The sequence below is a fragment of the Hermetia illucens genome, chromosome 3 (assembly GCF_905115235.1).
Source record: "Hermetia illucens chromosome 3, iHerIll2.2.curated.20191125, whole genome shotgun sequence".
Lineage (NCBI taxonomy): Eukaryota > Metazoa > Arthropoda > Insecta > Diptera > Stratiomyidae > Hermetia > Hermetia illucens.
The window spans coordinates 49,907,399-49,928,329 of record NC_051851.1 but is presented as its reverse complement, the minus strand read 5'-3'; positions in this window follow the sequence as shown (position 1 = coordinate 49,928,329).

The following is a 20,931-nucleotide window of genomic DNA, read 5'->3' as shown; positions in this document are numbered from 1 at the left end:
CAATCACGCAGATTGCTACCCTTATGATGGCATACATTTTAGCCGGAAAGACTGTTGCATATTGTCCCAAAGGAGAGGTGCTCCCAAACCCTTCTATTTTGGAACCAACGGTGTAGAAGACATATATCCCGTCACATATTTTTCTGGCACTTCTCGATTTTCTTTACGCTTGAAGATAACTTTACATCGTCTACCAGACAATGCTGACCACATTGCCTCCTACAGTGTACTGTAGTGTACCTTTACGGTCTTGAATGAACAACACATTTCAAGGCCTTGATCCAATATGGATTGTTGCGCCAATGATTATTATTAGTATTATCGCACCACTTGGTAGAGTAACACCGCCCATATCCGCTTTCGTTCTGTTTCCAGTGGCGAGTCTCGTTCTTCAGATATTTCAGCTACTTTACTGGCTGACAGTTGCCGTGCATGACTAGTTGATCTGAGACGCCAGACCACAAAATGATTCCTATCACTTCTCGAATGTTCAACTTTTTAACTTCAGTAGAACTTTAACTATGCTAAGCCCCGAAAAAACTTTACATCGGTGAACATCATTTTGCCATCTTAAGCACAACCTACTAAATTTATTGGTCGCCTTTTACAGTTCAAGGATGAAGTTTTAACAATTTCATGGATACTAAATCTATTGTCGCCAAGATATTAGTTAAAATCATCGTGGAACGCCTCAAGAAATACTTGAAGGGTTGATCACCGGTAGCACCCTTCGCATCATTGTCGAGCAATGTACGGAGTACAGATCACCGCTCCACTTGCTCTTCAACGATTTCAAAAAATCTTTCCACCGTGTACATTGCTCCCTGCAATGGAATGTTCCTAACAAAAGGAGCATTCCGGAGAAACCAATAGCTTTTCTCAGAATATTATATGCTCCCACATGATGAAGTAAAGTCACAGAGAAATTTGAGGTCCAAATTGAGGTCCACACTGATTGCATCTTGTGACAAATTGTTTCTATCCTCATTTTTCTCAGGCGTCATCTACGATCCTTAACGGGTCGCTTACGATACGGGGAGTGGCGTCTCCGAGGTGGACGAGTAGTAGACCACCTAGCTGACATAATAGAGAGAAAGTTTCTAGGTGAAGAGCGAACTGCAAATAACCTGGGAGTCGCTGCAGCCATCGGCAACTCCTTGTCGACGTCGATGAGGTGATTTAAGCCTATCTCTGTCACGGTAGGAGTTGTGGCGTGTATCAAGGGCCAGCCACTTTAGTACCCTGGTCGGGTAGAGTGCATTGAACCTGTATTAGTAGACTGCGTTGCCCCGGCGAGTGCTGATCCGTCCGTGAGTTCCAGGATCAGATAATCATAAGTCAAGCATCAGCGAACTGGGGTAGGGGTTTTGTCCTCGAGGGTATACCCACACCTGACTATTGCGTCCCTGTTCCTTGGACACGAGGAGCTGGTAAAAACTTAAATGGCGAATAGAAACAATACGAACAAGGAGATGCGTAAGTTGGCTGTTTATATGTAGCACGAAAATACGTCGCTCGCCCCAGCGCCGAAGGAAGGACACAACAAGAACTGAAATACCTGACGAGACATCGGGATGCGCAATCAGAGAAAAGATTTGCAAAGTGATGGGGCACCTGCGACGAAGACGGCAACTCAGAAAGTAACACGCAGTGCTTTTGTTGCAGCAAGAGGCACAGTGGAAACTGTTGAAACTGACCAGATGGTTTTGAATATAAGCAGACTAGGAGCACTGTCGACTACTCTGGCGAAAGCTGAAAGGAGGGGCCTATTAAGAAATGCGCGGCAATTCGGAAGCGCGTGCGATCTGCGACGTTCCTCCCGAAAAACGTCAGCAAAGCCGTGAAAAATGGGGCAGATGGAGCTGGAGGAACTCCTGGACAGAAACGGATTGGTATCACCTCTGCAAACTCCCGAGGTCAAAAACTCACTGTATGTGGAGGTTGCGGAACAATACGCGATGAAGTTTCTAAACAGCGGGAAAATCAGAACTAGTTGGGAAGTTTTGTTGGATGCGAATCCGGGCTGCCCCAACCAAATCTTACAGATTTTTGGATTATGGGCTTATGTCTGCCACCTGTCCGGGACCTGGCAGAAGGGCAATATGCCGCAATTGTGGTCAGGCAGACCATAACGCGAACACCTGCAACGAAAAGGAAAGTTGCGTCCTATACAGGGACCGTGACACCTCTAATCAGAACGTTGCGCACACTGCGGGTTCGGGGCAGTGTCTAGTCCTCAGAGCAGAACTGGAAAAAGCTAGGACGCGATCAACATGATTCGCATCTTACAAATCAATATGCACAGGAGTACAAACCACTCACGAGCTCCTAGCGCAGTTCGCAACGGAGAGTGCTGATTTAGTGCTCATCAATAAGCAGTACCAAAACAAGAACCCAGCTTCATGGCACCATGACATATTAAATACCGCTACCACCTGAGTTCGGGACGGCATCCATCTTAGCGTACTTGCTCAAGGCCGTAGGGACGGTTTTGATTGGATTCGGTGTTTAGGGGTAACTTTTCCACTGTCTATCTAACACCGAATGAGACGATGCCGGACTTGATTCTCTGGAGGACGCTATCTGGGGCTCAGAGACGCGCATCCTGATCGGGGCACTTGAAGGGGGCCGTCACCCAGACTCCAGAGAGAAACGAATTCTGGAAATGGCAGCGAGAATAGGACTTCTAGCTTTAAATACCGAATCCACCCCAACATTCCGGCGCCCAGACTGCGAGGGCAACATTCCAAACGTAACCTTCGCGTCGAAGATACTGGTGTGGACGGGTGGCGGGGTCTGGAAGACTTCTCGCCACGCGACCATCAATACATTGCTTTCGAAGTGATTGATACAAACTCTCGGTGTGCGCCACCCCAAAGCTCTTTCTATGCATGGAATGCCGCGCAGGTTTGTCTTGGTGGGGGTGCGCTGGAGAGTAGTACTGGAAGTGGCGGCGCTGCAACTGACACTGCCGTAAATTCAGTGATGAACCTGATAACGACGACCTGCGCAGCTTCCATGCACAGGAGGGCATCAATACTTGGCAAACATTCTATGTATTGGTGGACAACGGAAATTGCAGAGTTTCACAACGTCTAAGCGATCAGGAGGGGGCATGTACCACAATAGCAGAGTACAGATCAGCCAAAAGGAGACTCTGCAATGCAATAAACAGGAGCAAAGCTCGCTGCTGGCAAAATCGCGTCGACCAGGTGAATGGGAGCCGTAACGACTCCATTACAAACTGATAACTCAAAAAATCTGGGCTCTGCGGAAACCCTGTTCACTTAAGGCGAGCACTATTCCTTGCGCACCTCGTACGTGATGACGTGGTATCCCACCACTGCTGGGAAAGTGCTCGAGTTATCCCATGGCAGTTTTAGATAAGAGAGATCCCCAGTTGATTCTATTGTGCAAATCGTGGACGTCGTTCGTCAAGCAGAGGCACATAGCCGTCGAGCTCAATGAGTAGTGCCCCTCGTAATGCTTGACGTCATTTCGTAGGATAGAAAGACATTCACACTAGACAATATTTTCCACGTGCCCAACTATCTCTTACGTATATTGAGGGACTATCATAGGAACTGTTCCCTACTCTGTGAAAAGCTAAAGGATCAGAGAAGGATGGAGTTCACATCGGGAGTAGCACAGGGATCCATCCTCGGACCGCACCTCTGGAACGCTTCCTATGATAGTCCACTTAAACGCGATATGCCTGAAGGGTCGCGTCTGGTCGGTCATGCATATGATGTCGGGGCGCCGGAGGCACTGTCGAACAGGCACAAAGCAGATTTGGCATATTGATGTGACAAGTAAGCGAATGGATGACTGGTCATGGAGAAAACCGAAATAGTCATCCTGACTAAAAAGAGAACTCCGACCTTGCGTCCCATATCGTCGATAATCGAATCAAAACCAATGGTAAAGTATCTTAGATTGACACGTGACTCAAAGATGAGCAAATCAGGAAGCGGGGGGTTCCTTGAACTGACAGTTCTCTTTCACAGAGAGCACGGCATATGGCCACCACTGTTATGCATTGAGGTGTCACTCGACTGCGGGTCACGCCATGGAGTGGACCCCAATACCTCAGGATGGTCGACAAACATGTCACCCTAGAACTACAAGGCGTAGAAGAGAGGAGGAGGAATGAAAGCTTTTCAAAGAATAGTGGAGACAACAGCAATGATCCGTCAATGTAGATCATGTCGGATCCATTCTACGACAACAATATTTAAGTTTTCTCACACCAGCGTTTGCCGTTTTTTCGAGAAAGAATCAGTACAATCAAACATATTAAACGTCCATTATATCCCGTAAATTGGCGCATTCTACCCATTTTGCATCAAAATTCTGTACCAACAGGACACAATTGCATAATTTTGCAAATGCGTTACTTCTCTTCGACTATTTTTTTCTGAATCTTATCTAGGGAATAATAATCAATTAAAATAAAGTTAGACAAACGTCTTACTCAATCATACATATTACTGACAAATATAATATAATATCATCAGTTACATACGTACTTGAGGTGAAATATTTACCAACGACATTCTTCTATAATGAAGAAAGCGAATTTCATCAAAAACTACTTACCTAAACCTACACTTCCTTCCTCTCCCTTAAAACCTTTCTCGCAGCATTTCACCGTTGCATTCCTCCTGCAATTATCTTGGCTCTTCTTCAACCACTCCTTCACAAATACTGTCATTGACACTCCAGGCAATTATCTTAGGTGCGAGGGAGGTTTTCCATTTTTTTCTTGTATTATTTCCGTTTAATTTTTGTTGAAGAATTAATTTACGCTCAGGAAAGTGCCACCCTCAGGGAATATGCTTGTGTTATGTCTACCAACCTCTACGATGTCATCTTCGTTGGACCAGAATATCCTTTATTGCGGAAACTCGACAAACCATGGAGGGTATGTGATTCATGCAGACAAACAAAAAGGTGTTTGTCTCACAAGAAATCCACTTCAATGAGGAAGCAAGCTGCCTGGATGTACGTTGTTACCTTGTCGGAAGTAACGAATCAAGACTGCATAGATAGGTCCCAAAGCAATTCGTTGGTAACGTTGACTGAAAGTTTTTGGGAATTTGGGATTTCAAGATAATGTGAATGTAACATTTGTGATTTAGATTGAAGATCCTGAGAATATATTATACATAAACCACGGTGAATATATGTAGATACGTATGTATGTGCATAGATTGTGGAGAACCATGTTATGTTGTTATCTTTACGTGCTTTTGAAGTATTTTCACTCGATTTGTCATAATTGGGCGGTTATTACAGTGGAATTTTACACGCTTTCGTTAAAGTTCAATTCCAAAAATTGCTTGATTTGCTTCGCTGCCCGATTTTCATTACCGCTACCATCGCACCTACGTAATTTATGGGAACACAACAGCTGACGATGATTTCTAGGAAAGGTTGATTAGATTTGTAGGCATATTCTGAACATTCAATTCATCCAGATTTACTACAATTTTCACTTATGTTGTCTAGAAAATCACTCGTGAGTACGCAAATTAGTATTAAATATAATAGTCGTGTATTTCCAGTATTTCCAGTTAAAAATACGCTAAAAATAAAACGTTTCTACTGCAAACTATTCAGAAAGCAAGTACGACAACATTTTTAAGAAGAGTCGGATAGTTTTGAACATTATCGATAGGTTCATTGCACAAATTTTAGGTTACCCAAAAACGTTCTATTGAACTGTTTTCTTTCGGAATTCCTATCATATTTTACAATTCTTATCGAATTTCTGTTAACAAATTCGTTGCAAAATGATGTTATATATATGCACTTTTTTAGAATGCCTAACTTTACCTTAATCTTCACTTGAGGATGCTGCTAACTATAATACTTGAACTATATACGTTGTTTACTATTTGTACATAAACAACACGACCGTCTGAAGTTAAGAAAATCTTTTTTGGTCCCAATCCATTCATTCGTAGTTATGTATGATTGAGGATTCACTAACACGATTTTCAAGTTCCATAAAAGACTGAGTACTAGAAATGAATTATTATTATATGGTATGGTGCCTGAACTACTACGTGCTAATTTGAGAACCTCTCGACTCCATTCAGGCCAAGCGTATGATTGTGGAATTCCCATCTATAGAGGCTAACTTCGCTATCGATAGGGGTAAATGCTAAAAAGAAAGTTTCAAGGCGCGGAAGTTTCAACGTGAATTGGTACCCACGATGGGACATAAAACCTAGGAAAGACCTGCTGAACTATTACCAAACTCTATCTCCACGGGCAAGCAGTTCTTTCTTAACAAAAAGCTGCAATCGGAAAAGGATGAATATGAGTCTCTTGTGCTTAAAAAACGGGACAAATTGTATGAAGTTGTCCTCCAAGTTGGGGAACGAAGCCACGAAAGGAGCATCAGACTGGATGGATTTCACAACGACACACCCCGCAACGAAAACAGACTGACAATTTGTGCAGCTCCTCATGCAAAGTGAATGCTGCCCAGCAGCTAGCCGCTACCCAGTCCCTATATAACGCTGAAGTAGCAGCGGTACAAGAGACGTGATGGACAGGGACCGCTTTCATGGAGCCGCCATCCAGTGGGCCATGCGTTCGAAAACCACAGAATGATATCTTCTACAAGGCAGTAGAGTTACCCCCCAAAACTGCCCCAAGAATGATATTAAAATCATACTTCAAGAAACGGAACATAGCTTTCAGAAAAACATCAATGATAAAGGACTGCGATTTATTCATCGCTCAAAATAGTTATTGGAAAGACCTGGTTTGCACAGAATGCGGTCCACAAACAAACCTGAGCCTCTCCAGGCGAGACCACGTGTTCATTGAACGCTGCCATCTCTCAGCCTTAATAAATGTCAGAACATATAAGAGCCAATAAAGACTCGGATCCTATCTCGTTGGCAAAGCACTCTGGGGTCGAATTACAACACCCCCTAGTATCCCCACTGACAATTAGATGAGAGTGAACGCTAAAGCCATCCACAAAAAAAGCTATCCGTAACATCTATAAGAGTGAAACGGATGCCACAATAACCAAAGTCAACAGAGGTCCTGTAGATGAAGCATCGACAAATGATCTGAAGAACCTGAAGAACAAATATACTAAACCACAGTCGGAAAAAATCGGAACGACTGGTTCGACGATGGATGTAAACCAGCAACGAAACCAAAGAATACTGCGTACCGGCAGATGTATGATGAAATTTACTGAGCGGAGAAACAACTTCTCAGACAGAAAAAGGAAGCCCGGAAGAACCAACAAGTCTGTGAAAGCGAAAAGTACAGGAAGCAACCGCATCAGCGCGAAAGTTTTACCAACAAGTCAAAGTTTATTCTGCCGAGAAGAAAAGGGAAATCTGATTTCCGACCATAGTGGCATATTGAAACGATGGATTTGAGGAACTGGTCAACAACCAGAATATCGATGAGTTGACAACAACTGAAGATAACGGACAAATGCAGCCACCTCCAAGTATAGAAGAAACAGTTCGTGCAATTCATCATTACGTTCATTACGTTGCTAAGTACCATCTATAACATATTCTCCGCTATCTTTGTAGAATGGATAACGGCAGACGCCCAAAAGATCATCGGCCAAATCAGCAACAGATCAAATCAGATTTTCACTCTGCGGCAAGAGATGGAAAAACTGTTTGAATATGACCATCAGCTGCACCTACTTTTCATCAACTTCATGGCATGATAGCATAGTTAGGGTAAAACTATAAACGACCATAAGAGAAATCATTATCCCGACCAAATTGATAAAACTGACTAGGCTAAACCTGATCAATATGCGTGGCCAAATAAAAGCAGCAAGATCACACTACAGATCATTCAATATCAACAAAACAAGAAGATGCAATTTAGTCTGGCCTTGGAAAAAGTGACCCTTGACGTTGAGGTAAATGCGAGAGGCACTTGAAGTCCACCCAACTACTGACTTATGCTGACGATACCGATGTCATGGGAAGAACAACCCGAGATGTCCAAACTTCTTTCATCCAGATCGAGCAAGCGACGATTGGTAGAAAATCGAGGGTTGCACAAATCACAACCAATAACAGCTACGACCATGAAATCCGTTCATAGTTGTTGGCAGCCAACAGGCGCGTTCGAGAGCAGATCCCTTGGAAAGATTTTTGCCCCCGTACATGAGATGGACACTTCCGTAGCCTCTATAATGATAAAATCTATGAGCGATAGCTTGACCATCTACTTGTGAACAAAATTCAGCTTTACAGGGTGCGGTGGGCGGGCCACAAAATCCATATGGATGAGGATGATCCAGCCCAAAAAATTTACAAAAGCAAAATCTATGGTAGAAAAATAAGACGAGACAGACCCTGCCTCAGATGAAACGATGGCGTAAGCCAAGACGCCAGACAGTTGTCAGACATATCGAATTAATCAACGTCAGGTTAAAAGGCAGGCCTAGACCGGATAACGCTGGTTCCGCCGTTGATGATGATGAAAGAAGAAAAGTTAAAAAACATTGACAATTAGTGAGTGCATAGCTGGAAAGAAGTGGGAATGCTCCTCAGAAATGTTACGATAGATACTATCTTCGGTAGTAGCAGGACTGGAAGAAAACTACCTTCTGATATGGAGATAGATCAGAAGGTTGAGTGTTCAGATCACGTCAAGGTCACCAATACGACCAATTACAATGAGGATGGTGCGGTAATTTGGATTTGCGGAATTGCAGCACATCAATATTCTACCCGGGCGAAATTCAAGAATTATGAATGGCGGTATCCTGAATTACGGATGAAGTTTCTGGTTGATAAGAAATTTGACACATGACAACGGGCTTAGAGAGTATGAAGATGCCCTAGAAATGATAGCTCGTTATACCGACTGGGCACTTATGTTATGAAGAGGAGATGCGTAGAACGGATTTCACTTGATCTTGGTGTAGAGATAACTTCATTTCTAGATTTTAGACAAGGCAAGCTCCTCCATGTCCTCCAGATAGGGCGACATGAAGAGCGTCACCAATAACAAGTATCGATAATAAGAGACAGTCTTTGCGGACTCCGAATTCGACCCCAAATTCTTCTACTATTTTGATACGATGCAGCAGGTTATAATAATTATTAGTTTCTCCGGAACGCCCCTCCTACGTAGTGCAGATTAGATCCAAATTCGTCGATCCAACATGTATGGTGTTGACCTAATCAATGCAGGAGGATCCAGAACGAAAACCAGCCTGCACTCGGAATGCACTTTGACGCGTTCCAGGATTATTTTAGTTATTATTTTTGTGACTACAGCACACAGAAATTATTTCATTTATCACACTCAAAACAGACTCTTGTTTGGGATCTTCACGATCATGCCCTTTATCTACTTTTGAAATAATCATTGTGAAGTGTTTTTTCTACCTCTTCAGTTCATCGTAGATGAGAAGTCGACCGTTGACGTCCTTCACAAGGCTATCGAAAGATTTGCGACTACATACTAGCTCTTTCGTAATGTGGTATACACTTTTGAAATCATTGCATTCCGCGGCATCTTCGCTTCCCATAACAGCACAATAACAAATTCGCTATTATCATTATGCACACTACACTGAACTTTCCGGCATTTCACATGGTGTCGGAATCCGAGCGCATCACGTAGGCTAGCACTCGCAATGGTTAACACTACTTTAAGTCCCTTCCGTTTATCGATCCAGCTCCACGATTCCACTGTGAATCACATCTTATGACGCTCCTTCGGGACGTGACCGACAACCAACGTAACACCCAAGAAAAGAACATTTTTAATAGAAGTTCAACGCTAATCGAAATTCTCAAACCGGTTACTCCGGACATCTGTCATCTGATCAGCAAGGCAGCTCTCCCACTGTCGAGTGACAGCTAAATCATACACCCAATCAACGTTGAAATTTGGTTGGATGTGTGGACACAACACGCTAGCAAACCTCAGCGAGCATCAGATGGTGATCCCTTTCGAGACCGATGCCAGCGCCTCTCAGGTTATACTTATCCAGAAAACAACTCCTAAAGGAAGTGCTGATTGCAAAGTCGTCAATCTAATTACTCGAACGCTCTGTGCCCCAAGAATGTGTCGCAAATAATGGGGCAATGGAAGCTGCTACAGAAATTCAAAATCCTCCGGCCATTGTTACTACAGTCGCCAAAACCATGTTTTCCCCATCATATGTCCGAGAACGGTTTTGTCAGAACCTCGGTATTCAGATCACCCATCACGTTCACAATGTCACCTTTAGGAAGCTCTCCTGAACTGCATTTAACTGCTTGTGGAAAGCATCCTTCTCTTTTATATCGGGAGTCTGCCTTGGACCATAGACGTGTACAATTGTAATACTTCCTAACCTGGAAAGGAATCTTGCAGTCAGAACCCCGTCACAATCCGGCTCCCTCAGCTTTGTCATACCCGTCAAAAGCAATCAGACTCCCGATTCGCGTTTGCTTCCACTCGGCTTTTCAAATTACAGAAATAAGTTCCCATAAGCGTGGCAATAGGGAGAGGATTATTCTCTAGAGTCCCACTACCGTACTTAGCTTAGGCCTAGAATGCCCAGCTTATATCATTGCATCTTTCGAGAATAAACAAGTGAGCATTCCCGGGCCTGGATACCGTTGTCGTAGCGCATTCCAGAATCCGTTCTAGATGTTTATCTAACTGTTTAGTTATCGCTGCTTTAGCGTGAGTGAGGCGTTGTTGACCTTTAGAAAACAGTAAAGTTTCAAAATTTGCCCACACATTTCTATCCCTTGTAGTCGCGTTTTACGGCAAGCACGGCAGACTTTGGGTGTATTCTTAAGTCTCCATTCATGCTGTGCGACCAAAAATGAGGCACTTCATTATTAACACTTAGAGTCAAATGCGTTTCACGACCAACTAGTAGTAGCTGATGGACTGTTTGCACTTTGTAGGAGAACATTCGGAAATGAAATGGCTGGAAAAACGCCATGAAAAATCCAGTTGTGCCATACATCTAGATAATGTTGTCTCTTCTTTCACAATATCTCGATCCGTATACTGAGCAGAACAAGCAATTACGGGTCTTTCGCTGTGCGTACTGATTAGATCCCTTAAAGACAAATGAATAAAAGCCATAGTATTCGGGCAGTAGACGTTAGACGACCCGGAAAACCGTAACGATATTCACCATGTGCCAAAAACACAGACCCATTAGGCCCTAAAAAATAAGGACAATTATTCCGAATTCTTAAGAAGTTAAGTGGGTTTCAAAGGCTTAAATTGTGTACATTTTTACAACTTTGGATTTGGATTTTTATATATCCAATGAAATATTTTATTGAAATAGTTTATCTTATAAAAGATATATATTTGAAAAGTACTTTTCGAAATTTTCATTCAAAAATTTTGAGAATTCAGTCATTGGGACCTCATCTCCAGTGACTTTTCAAAAAAAGTTCTCTCGGCGTAGTCAGGATAGATTATTAGATTAGTCTGTTAAGGGAAAGTCGCACCGCGTCCTTGAAGAACTATTGTGCCCCTTTTACTGGTTATAGTGTACCTATAGATCATAGTATCTCAAGCAGGCCTGTAACCGTTAGGAACTTTAGTATGTTCCCTACTTCCAGATCTTTCAGCTTTGCATCTGGCATTAAGTGTTCTCCCAGATGTCTCGACCTGCTTTGCACAAGTGCCGGACACTGTCCCAAGACGTGCATAGAGGTTTCGTCATCCTCCTCACAAAACCTACAGGCAATGGCCGTAGATATCCCTAGCTTCCCTAGGTGATAGTTCAGCCGACAATGACCAGTGAGAATTCTTACTATAATTCGGAGGTTCTTTTTGATGAGGTTTAAGCAATATTTTGTGCGTATGGGTTCGTATCCCCCAATAAGCACCCTGAACTGCTCCATCTCCGGCAGGCCCGCTCAGTATAGTTCCCTCAACGGTTTCTCTTCATTTCTTGGATTCATAGCCATGAAACTGTTTCCGATTCCACAGAAGGGTTCTGACCGGTGTAAAGGCGTCCCTGCTCCTGTCTTGGCTAGTTCGTCCGCTGTCTCGTTGCCTTCCAACCCAGCACAGCCTGGAACCTAAAGTATCCAGACTTTTTTGGAAGAGCCGAGTGTATTCAGTCTCTCAAGGCATTCCAATACCAGTTTAGAGTTCACCTGGTTGGACCTAAGTGCCTTGATCGCTGCTTGGCTATCGGTGAGAATAGCTATGTTCTGCCCCCTGTAGTTCCTTTGCAAATTAAAAGAGGCACATTTGTCTATGGCGTATATTTCCGCCTGGAATATGCTAGTGTACCTGCCCATTGGCTCAAAGTACATTTTCCTTGGACCAATGACACCGGCACCCGCTCCCTCTGCTGTGAGGGTTCCGTCAATGTACCAAGAAATCTGTTGCTGGTTTAAGCCATATGTCGCAGCCACGCTCTCCCAGTTTGCCTTGTTACTCCAACGTATTTCAAACTTCTTATCGAAGTGAAACCTCGTTGTCATGTTATTGTGGCGCGGCAGGATTCGCAGCATTCGAAATTTATTTCGAATGTTGCGAGTGCGAGCGAATAGATGGCGCGGATCTATCCACTTTGCGCAGCACGCCACGGGAGTGGAAGATCGGAAAAAAAGTGTGCCATGAATTCAATAATTCCTCATGCCAATTTAATTTGTAATTAAAGTTTTAAAATAGAACGAATTCCATAATTCATTTGTTATTAATAAATAATAAGTATACAATAAATATTTGAAAATAAAGAATGTTAAATACTTAATTGGTGACCCCGAAGAACACCGCAGCCCCAGACACCATCCAATTCCGACAGCGTCAGGGGTCGTCTTTTTGTAACCGGCACAACGGCCCGGGCGAAGAACAGCAGCAGCGCAAATAACACATATTGGTGACGCCGGAGCACGCACCATAATTGCGTGAACAACCGCAGCCGCAGTCGTTTCCAGGGGTCGAAGCCGCCCCCGTCACTGCAGCCCCGCTGTCCCCGTCGCCGCCACCGCTGCCGCCACAGACGCCGCAACCACCACCGCTGCCATCACAGACGCAGCAGCTGACACCGGTGCTGCCACAGACGCAGCAGCTGCCACCGCTGTCGCTACAGACGCCATCAACGCAGCCCCAGCCCCCATCATTGCCGCAGCCACTTCCGCCGCCGGAATCGTCTCCACCATCGCCGCAGAGGTCGAAGCCGCCGCCGTCACTGCAGCCCTCGCCGTCAAGATCAGCGCAGCTGACCGACACCAGCATCACTGCCACAGCCACCGCTATCAGGCAGAAACCGAAGACTCCGCCACCATCGCTGCAGCAGAAGCCGCCGCCACCGCCGCCGCCTTCACATCGACGCCGTCTTCACCAAAGAGGCCGCAGCAGCGAATCATTATTGTAATTTATTTTAAGTGAAATTATTGTTCAATACATTAAAAGTTAAAAAAAATAGTAATAAAAGATTGAAATCGCTGCAAGAGACGGCGAGGAGGTGTTTAGCATCGCGAGTTCTCCATTTTCATTGGTGGTGTTTTTGGTCTGCGCTGGAGAGCGTCCGCTTCGCTCGTCGTTTTTTTCTCGTTTCGTGCGTGCATTTGTGGGTGCGGCCTGCCGTGTCGGTGTAAAGTTCACCGCGTTTCAGTATAAACTCACCGCGTTTACATCTCAATCTCGTACTTCTCTGTAAGAAAAATGTCTTTTGACAATAAAGACGCGGCAGGCCCATCGGACCCGCAAGTGACCGCCCTCGCCGTACGCGTTCCTCCGTTTTGGCGGCGGAACCCCGAGCTGTGGTTCGTGCATTTGGAAGCACAATTCCAAATGTCCGGCATCACATCGGACGCGACCCGTTTCAACTACGCGGTGGTCGGCCTGGACGAAGAGTCCATACTTCTGGTGTCCGACGTGGTGAAGTCGACATCGTACGTGCAGCTCAAGAGCGAGTTGATCAGGCGCCTGTCGGCAAGCGAGTCGGCAAAATTAGACCACTTGCTGGCGGGTTTAACGTTGGGTGATCGAACTCCCAGCCAATTGCTTCGTGAAATGAGGCAATTGGGTGGGAGCAAGATCGGCGACGACCTGATTAAGTCGCTCTGGCTGCGTCGGCTCCCGGAGGGCACCCAGGCGATCCTCGCTTGCGTCTCCAGTTCCTTGGAGGAACTGGCAGCGACGGCCGACCAGGTCCAGGAGGTGTACGTACGCCCAACCTTGGCGGCCGTTCAACCACCGTCGGATGAGGTGGGTGAATTGAGGCGCGAGATTGCTGCTTTAACAGCCAGTATGGCCGAGATGCGGGCGACGTTGGACGCTCAGCGTTCGGGCGCCAGATCGCGAGCACGCTCACGGTCTGCCACCCGAAAAGGGCGATCAGGTAGCAGGTCGTCAAGACAGTCCACGGACCAAGGGATTTGCTGGTACCACCGCAGATTCGGGGATAAAGCGACAAGATGTACGCTACCGTGTAGATTCTCTCCTACCGCAAAAAACTAGGTCCGCGGGGGGTCTTGGCGGCGGCCACCCAGAACGCAGCGCCACGTCGCCTAACTATTTTCGACCCCCTCAGCGGGCGCAACTACCTCGTCGACACGGGTGCGGAGGTTTCGGTTCTTCCCGTACCCCAGCATCATCAACTTTTCCCTCAACCGCTCAAACTTGCGGCAGCAAATTCCTCCCGCATAAACACGTACGGGTATAGGCAAGTGGACGTGAGTCTTGGCTTGCGTAGGACGTTTTCGTGGCGTTTCATCCTGGCGGATGTCAGCTTCCCCATACTAGGCGCAGACTTCCTGTGTCACTATGGATTGCTGGTGGACTTGCAAAACAAGTCTCTTATAGATTCCACGACCAACCTTAATTCGTCGGGACATATGGTATCTCACCCAGGCAATAATCTTTCCGTTCTTTTAGAAGACATTACCGACTCTCGTGTTCGGGCACTTCTCCAAAAGTTCAGCCAGATTACTACCAACTGTAGTCTCTCCAAACCAGTGAAGCACAATGTGCAGCACCACATTATCACTACTGGTTCCCCGATCTTCTCGAAGGTGCGTCCTCTACCATCTCAGAAACTGGCAATTGCACGGAAAGAGTTTGAACAACTCGTTCAACAGGGTATCTGCAGGCCCTCAAACAGCTGTTGGTCTTCCCCACTGCATATGGTCCCTAAGCCAAACGGCGAATGGCGCCCATGTGGGGATTACAGAAGGCTAAATGCACAGACTGTTCCTGACCGATATCCAATTCCACTCATCCACGACTTTGCGCATCACCTCGCGAATTGCCGCATCTTTTCGACCTTGGACTTAACCAAGGCTTATCACCAAATCCCAGTAGCTCCTGAAGACATTCCAAAGACGGCAATATGCACACCCTTTGGACTCTTCGAGTTCACCCGGATGACTTTCGGATTGTGCAACGCGGCGCAAACCTTTCAAAGGTTCATTCACTCAGTCCTGCGAAACCTCGAATTCTGTTTCGTATATTTGGATGATGTTTTGGTCGCTTCTTCCACTGAGTCTGAGCACTTAGCCCATCTCGAGTGCATTTTTCAACGTCTCCTTGAGGCCGGTTTAGTCCTAAACGTTGAGAAATGCAAATTCCTTCAACAACAGGTGAGATTCCTCGGCCATTTCATTTCCCCTGAAGGAATACAGCCCGACCCAGACAAGGTGCAAGCAATAACAAGCTTCCCGCGTCCAAAGACAGTGAGGGAGTTGAGGAGGTTCTTGGGCATGCTGAACTTCTACCGTCGTTTCCTGCCTAAGGCCGCCCATCTCCAGTCCATTTTGAACGCGTACTTGTCTGGCCCCAAAACTAAGGACACACGAGAGATCGTGTGGTCTGAAGAGGCTATCTGCGCGTTTAACAAATCTCGTCAACAACTGGCCGACGCTACACTCTTGGCATTCCCTCTTCAAGATGCACCCCTAGCCGTTTTTGTTGATGCCTCTGACATCGCAGTAGGTGCTGCCCTTCACCAAAAGGTGGACCAATTTTGGCCGTTGAGCTTCTTCTCGAAGCAGTTGAATCCCGCTCAACGGAACTACAGCACCTACGATCGCGAACTGCTCGCCGCATACCTGTCCATCAAATACTTCCGTTTCTCCCTAGAAGGCCGGCCGTTCACAGTGTTCACGGACCATAAGCCTCTCACGTTCGCTTTGAAACAGAAGCCCGACAAAGCGTCCCCTCGTCAGCTTCGACACCTGAGCTTCATAAGCCAGTTCACGTCAGACATCCAGCACGTGTCCGGGAAGGATAACATTGTTGCTGACGCTTTGTCTCGTGTCTCCGAAGTTAACATCCCCGCCTCACTCGATTTCTCGGCTATTGCCAAGGCGCAAGTGGATGACGCAGCACTTCAGAGCCTCATGTCCAACCCCAAATACAAATTTCGGGAGTTGCCCATCTTCGGCTCAAACCTCTCGCTCTGCTGCGAAGACTCGGAAAAGGGACCTCGGCCATACATTCCGGCCACATTTCGCAAGGAAGTGTTCCACGCAGTTCACGACTTGGCGCACCCCGGCATCAGGACAACAAACCGGTTAGTCACCGGAAAATACTTCTGGCCCTCCATGAACAAGGATATCAATTCCTGGGCCAGAGAGTGCATCGCATGCCAAAAGTGTAAAGTCTCCAGGCATGTAAGGAAAGAAGTGGGCTCATTCCCCCGCACTACCAAGCGTTTCCACACCATACACCTCGACATAATAGGGCCTTTGCGAGACTCGCACGGTTATAAGTATTGCCTCACAATCATCGACAGGTTCACGCGGTGGCCTGAGGCAATACCTCTGAAAGACATTACGGCGCAATCATGTGCTGAAGCCCTCTGTCGAGAGTGGATACCTCGCTTTGGCGTCCCTGCAGTGATCATCACTGACCAGGGAATGCAATTTGAGTCCACCCTTTTCTCCGAGTTAGGCAAACTCCTTGGTTTTAAACGCCAGCGGACTACTGCATACCACCCGCAATCCAATGGAATGCTAGAACGTTGGCACCGGACGCTGAAAGCCGCCATTATGGCACGCGACGACCCGTCCTGGACTCAAGTCTTGCCTCTCGTCCTACTCGGCCTTCGAACAACCCGCCGAGAGGAGTTTGCTGCCAGCCCCGCGGAGCTGGTATACGGGGAGAACCCGAGACTCCCAAGCGATCCGGTCTTCGACAAGAGATCGGGACTCACGGAGTCGGGGTTGTTGCGTCTGCTGAGGGACAGTCTCCGACGCATCAAGGCGCCACCACCCACTCGACACTCGTCCATACCTGCCTGTTCGCCCAAGGAGCTGGACACTTGCACGCACGTGCTGATCAGGACGGATGCCGTCCGGAAGCCGCTGCAGCCTCCATATGAGGGCCCGTACCGCGTTCTCGAGCGGGGAGAACATTTCTTCCAGCTCGAGATCGGTGGTCACAAAAAGGCGGTCTCTTTGTCCAGGCTGAAACCCGCGTGCGCCCCGAAGCAACGTCGTGTCCGCTTTGTGGATTAACGGCGAACGAAGTTCGGGGATCAGTCGACGAAACCCCTAGGTTTCATCTGGGGGCGGAGTGATGTGGCGCGGCAGGATTCGCAGCATTCGAAATTTATTTCGAATGTTGCGAGTGCGAGCGAATAGATGGCGCGGATCTATCCACTTTGCGCAGCACGCCACGGGAGTGGAAGATCGGAAAAAAAGTGTGCCATGAATTCAATAATTCCTCATGCCAATTTAATTTGTAATTAGAGTTTGAAAATAGAATGAATTCAATAATTCCTCATGCCAATTAATTTGTAATTAAAGTTTTAAAATAGAACGAATTCCATAATTCATTTGTTATTAATAAATAATAAGTATACAATAAATATTTGAAAATAAAGAATGTTAAATACTTAATTATCCCTTGGTATCAGTAATTCGGGATACCGCCCAGAAAGAATATCAATCATCCTTCGATTTAGGCAGCTCCCCGCACCACTCATACCACCGGCCATCCTGAATATTGATCTCCTTGCCTGCATCTGTATGTGCAGATGGAGAGGGATTAATCCCAGAAGCACTTCCAGGGATGCCGTTGGGCATGTCCTCATTGCCCCACTGATACACACGCAGGCCAGCCTTTGGAGCTTATGTAATTCTCTGGATCGTGTGCTGAGTTCGGTTCTTTCTGCCCAGATTACCGCTCCATATGTAATCATGGGCCTTACTATTGCAGTATATATCCAAAGTAGTATCTTCGGGCTGCAACCCCATTTTTTTCCTGCTATGGATCTGCAAGTCATCAGAGCCCTCGTGGCTTTCCAACAAGTGTTTCCGACATGTGTCTCCCAGAGTAATTTTTGGTCTACCGTAATTCCCAAATATTTGACCTCTGTTTCTCGTTTCACCTCCATATCATGTAATGTTATGGCTCTCAGGTGATCCAGCTTACGCCTCCTAGTGAATGGTACTATGGTGGTTTTGGTTGGGTTGATCCGCAGCGCCACCTTACAGATTGAAACAATGTCGTCCGCGTAGCCCTGGACTTGTATTCCAGTATTTGTTAACACGTCCAGGAGTTCATCGACTACCATACTTCACATCAGCGGCGATAGTACTCCACCCTGAGGACAGCCTTGAGTGGTGTTCATGATAATAGAATTTGTACCTGTCGGTACCTCAGGGCATCCTGTATCTCTGTGTGCGATGTGTTGTCGAATGCTCCTTCGATATCCAAAAACGCGCACAGTCCAATTTCTTTTGTTTCTATGGCATCCCGTAGTACCTCTGTCAGCTGATATAGAGCAGTTTCAGTTGACCGTCCTGCCCGGTAAGCGTGTTGACAGTGATGTAGAGGATTACGCTTTAGAACGTTAGTTCTAATATAGTTGTCTATGACCTTCTCCACCGTTTTGAGTACGAACGATGGTAGGCAGATTGGTCTGAAAGATTTACGGTGGAAAGGATCCTTTTTACCCGCTTTCGGAAAAAAGACCACTTTTGCCCTTCTCCATGCCCTTGGTATGTAACCCAGTGCTATGCTCCCCCTTACCACCCTCAGAAGAGACTCTAAGATAATTCCTAGGCCTCTCTGGATAAATGCTGGGAAAATGCCATCTACTCCAGAAGATTTCAGTGGTTTAGAAGTTCCCACTGCCCATCTTAGCCTAGCTTCTGAGCATACCTCTTTTGCTAGTTTCCAGCTCTCCTTCCTTCCCCTTTTATTCGTTATTAGGGTGTCAGGCAGACTGTTGTCGCCTGCCATCGTGGGGTAGGACCCCGCGAAATGAGTTCTGAGAAGCAGGTGTACCCTGTCCTCCTCATTCTCGTTAAATGCCCCACCTTCCTTTTTCAAGCAGACATAGGATATTCCTCCGTCTTTGGCTACAGCCTTCACAGAATTCCCTGAAGCTGTTCCGTTTCGCTTCCCTGATTGCGTTGCTATACGCAGTCAGTGTGTCCGGATAGCTGAGTGGTTAGAGCACAAGGCTATCATACGGAACGTCACGGTTCAAATCTCACTGGTGGCAGTGGAATTTGTATCGTGATTTGACGTCGGATACCAGTCGACTCAGCTGTGAATGAGTACCTGAGTCAAATCAGGGTAATAATCTCGGGCGAGCGCAATGCTGACCACATTGCCTCCTAGTGTACGGTTACGGTCTTGAATGAAGTGCTCTAACACACTTCAGGGTCCTGATCCAATATGGATTGTTGCGCCAACGATTATTATTATTATACGCAGTCAGTGCATTTTTATACCTCTGCCAGTCCCCGGTTTGTTTTGCCCAGTTAAAGAGTTTTCGTGCCTCTGTTCTCATTCTGGCTAGGTTCTTGTTCCACCATGGTACATCCCTTGATGACTTGACTGTCTTAGAAGAACAGCTGGCCTCATATGCGTTAATGACGATTGTGTTGAGGTTTTCAACCACCGTTTCTAATTCCAGTTCGCTCCTGATGTCACCGCCCCCTTGAAGATAGGCAATGTTGTTGCTCAAGTGCGTTGTGTAGGATTCCCAATCCGTTCTCCTGGGATTCCTTATTATTCTTTCTATTTCGGAGTTACCCTCAATGTCGAATCTGATTATCCTGTGATCAGACATTGAGGGTTCATCCGGCACCCTCCAATTCCCGACCATTTCGTTCATTAAGGTATTTCCTAGAGTTATATCTATAATATCATAGTACCTCCTGTCTGGTGCTGGTCATAAATGTTGGAGTGTTCCCTACGTTGTATATTTCTAACTTATTGCTAAGAATAAATTCGAGAAGGTACTCACCTCTACGATTGGTGTCGCTGCTTCCCCAAACTTCGTGGTGGGCGTTAGCATCGCAGCCGAGAAGAAGTGGTAACGCCCTCTCCTCGCAATACTTCGTCAGTTTTGCGACTTGTTCCGGTGGAGCCCGGCGCTCGTCTCCTGGGGAGTATCCCGATGCTACAACTGCCTCTCGAGTGCTCCTGCCAGCTTCCAATGAGACTTTGATAGCCACAAGGTCCCCGGTTAAGAACTCTGAAAGACATATGTATTTTAAATTACGTTTAAGAATTATGCAAGCTCGTGATTTTTCACAAGAGGAGTCCCAAATTACCTGCATGCTTCCTCCTTGCAGACCGCGAATCTGCCCCCGATACACCCAGGGCTCCTGAATTTGCCCGTAGTCAGGATAACTCATGACAGATTTATATGAAATTAAAATCCAAAAATTTTCTGTTAGTAGATGCTTAGAGCCCGTACTTGAGTGAAGGAAAAAAAACAAATTTAAATTTGCATTTTTAACGGAATTGTGAACCAAAAGTCCCATTTTTTAATAAAAAATGTACGCCCTGTATGGCCTGGAGTATATTTTAAACAGAGAGAATAAAATCGCTCGTTCAAGCAGTAGTAAATATTATATAAAAGAAGCATGCAAAATTTGATGAGTTCATAACTTTTTGAGAAATTGTCACTACCAATTTCCAAAATTGTTTTTCGAGAAAAACGCAATTGAATTTTTACATTCAAAT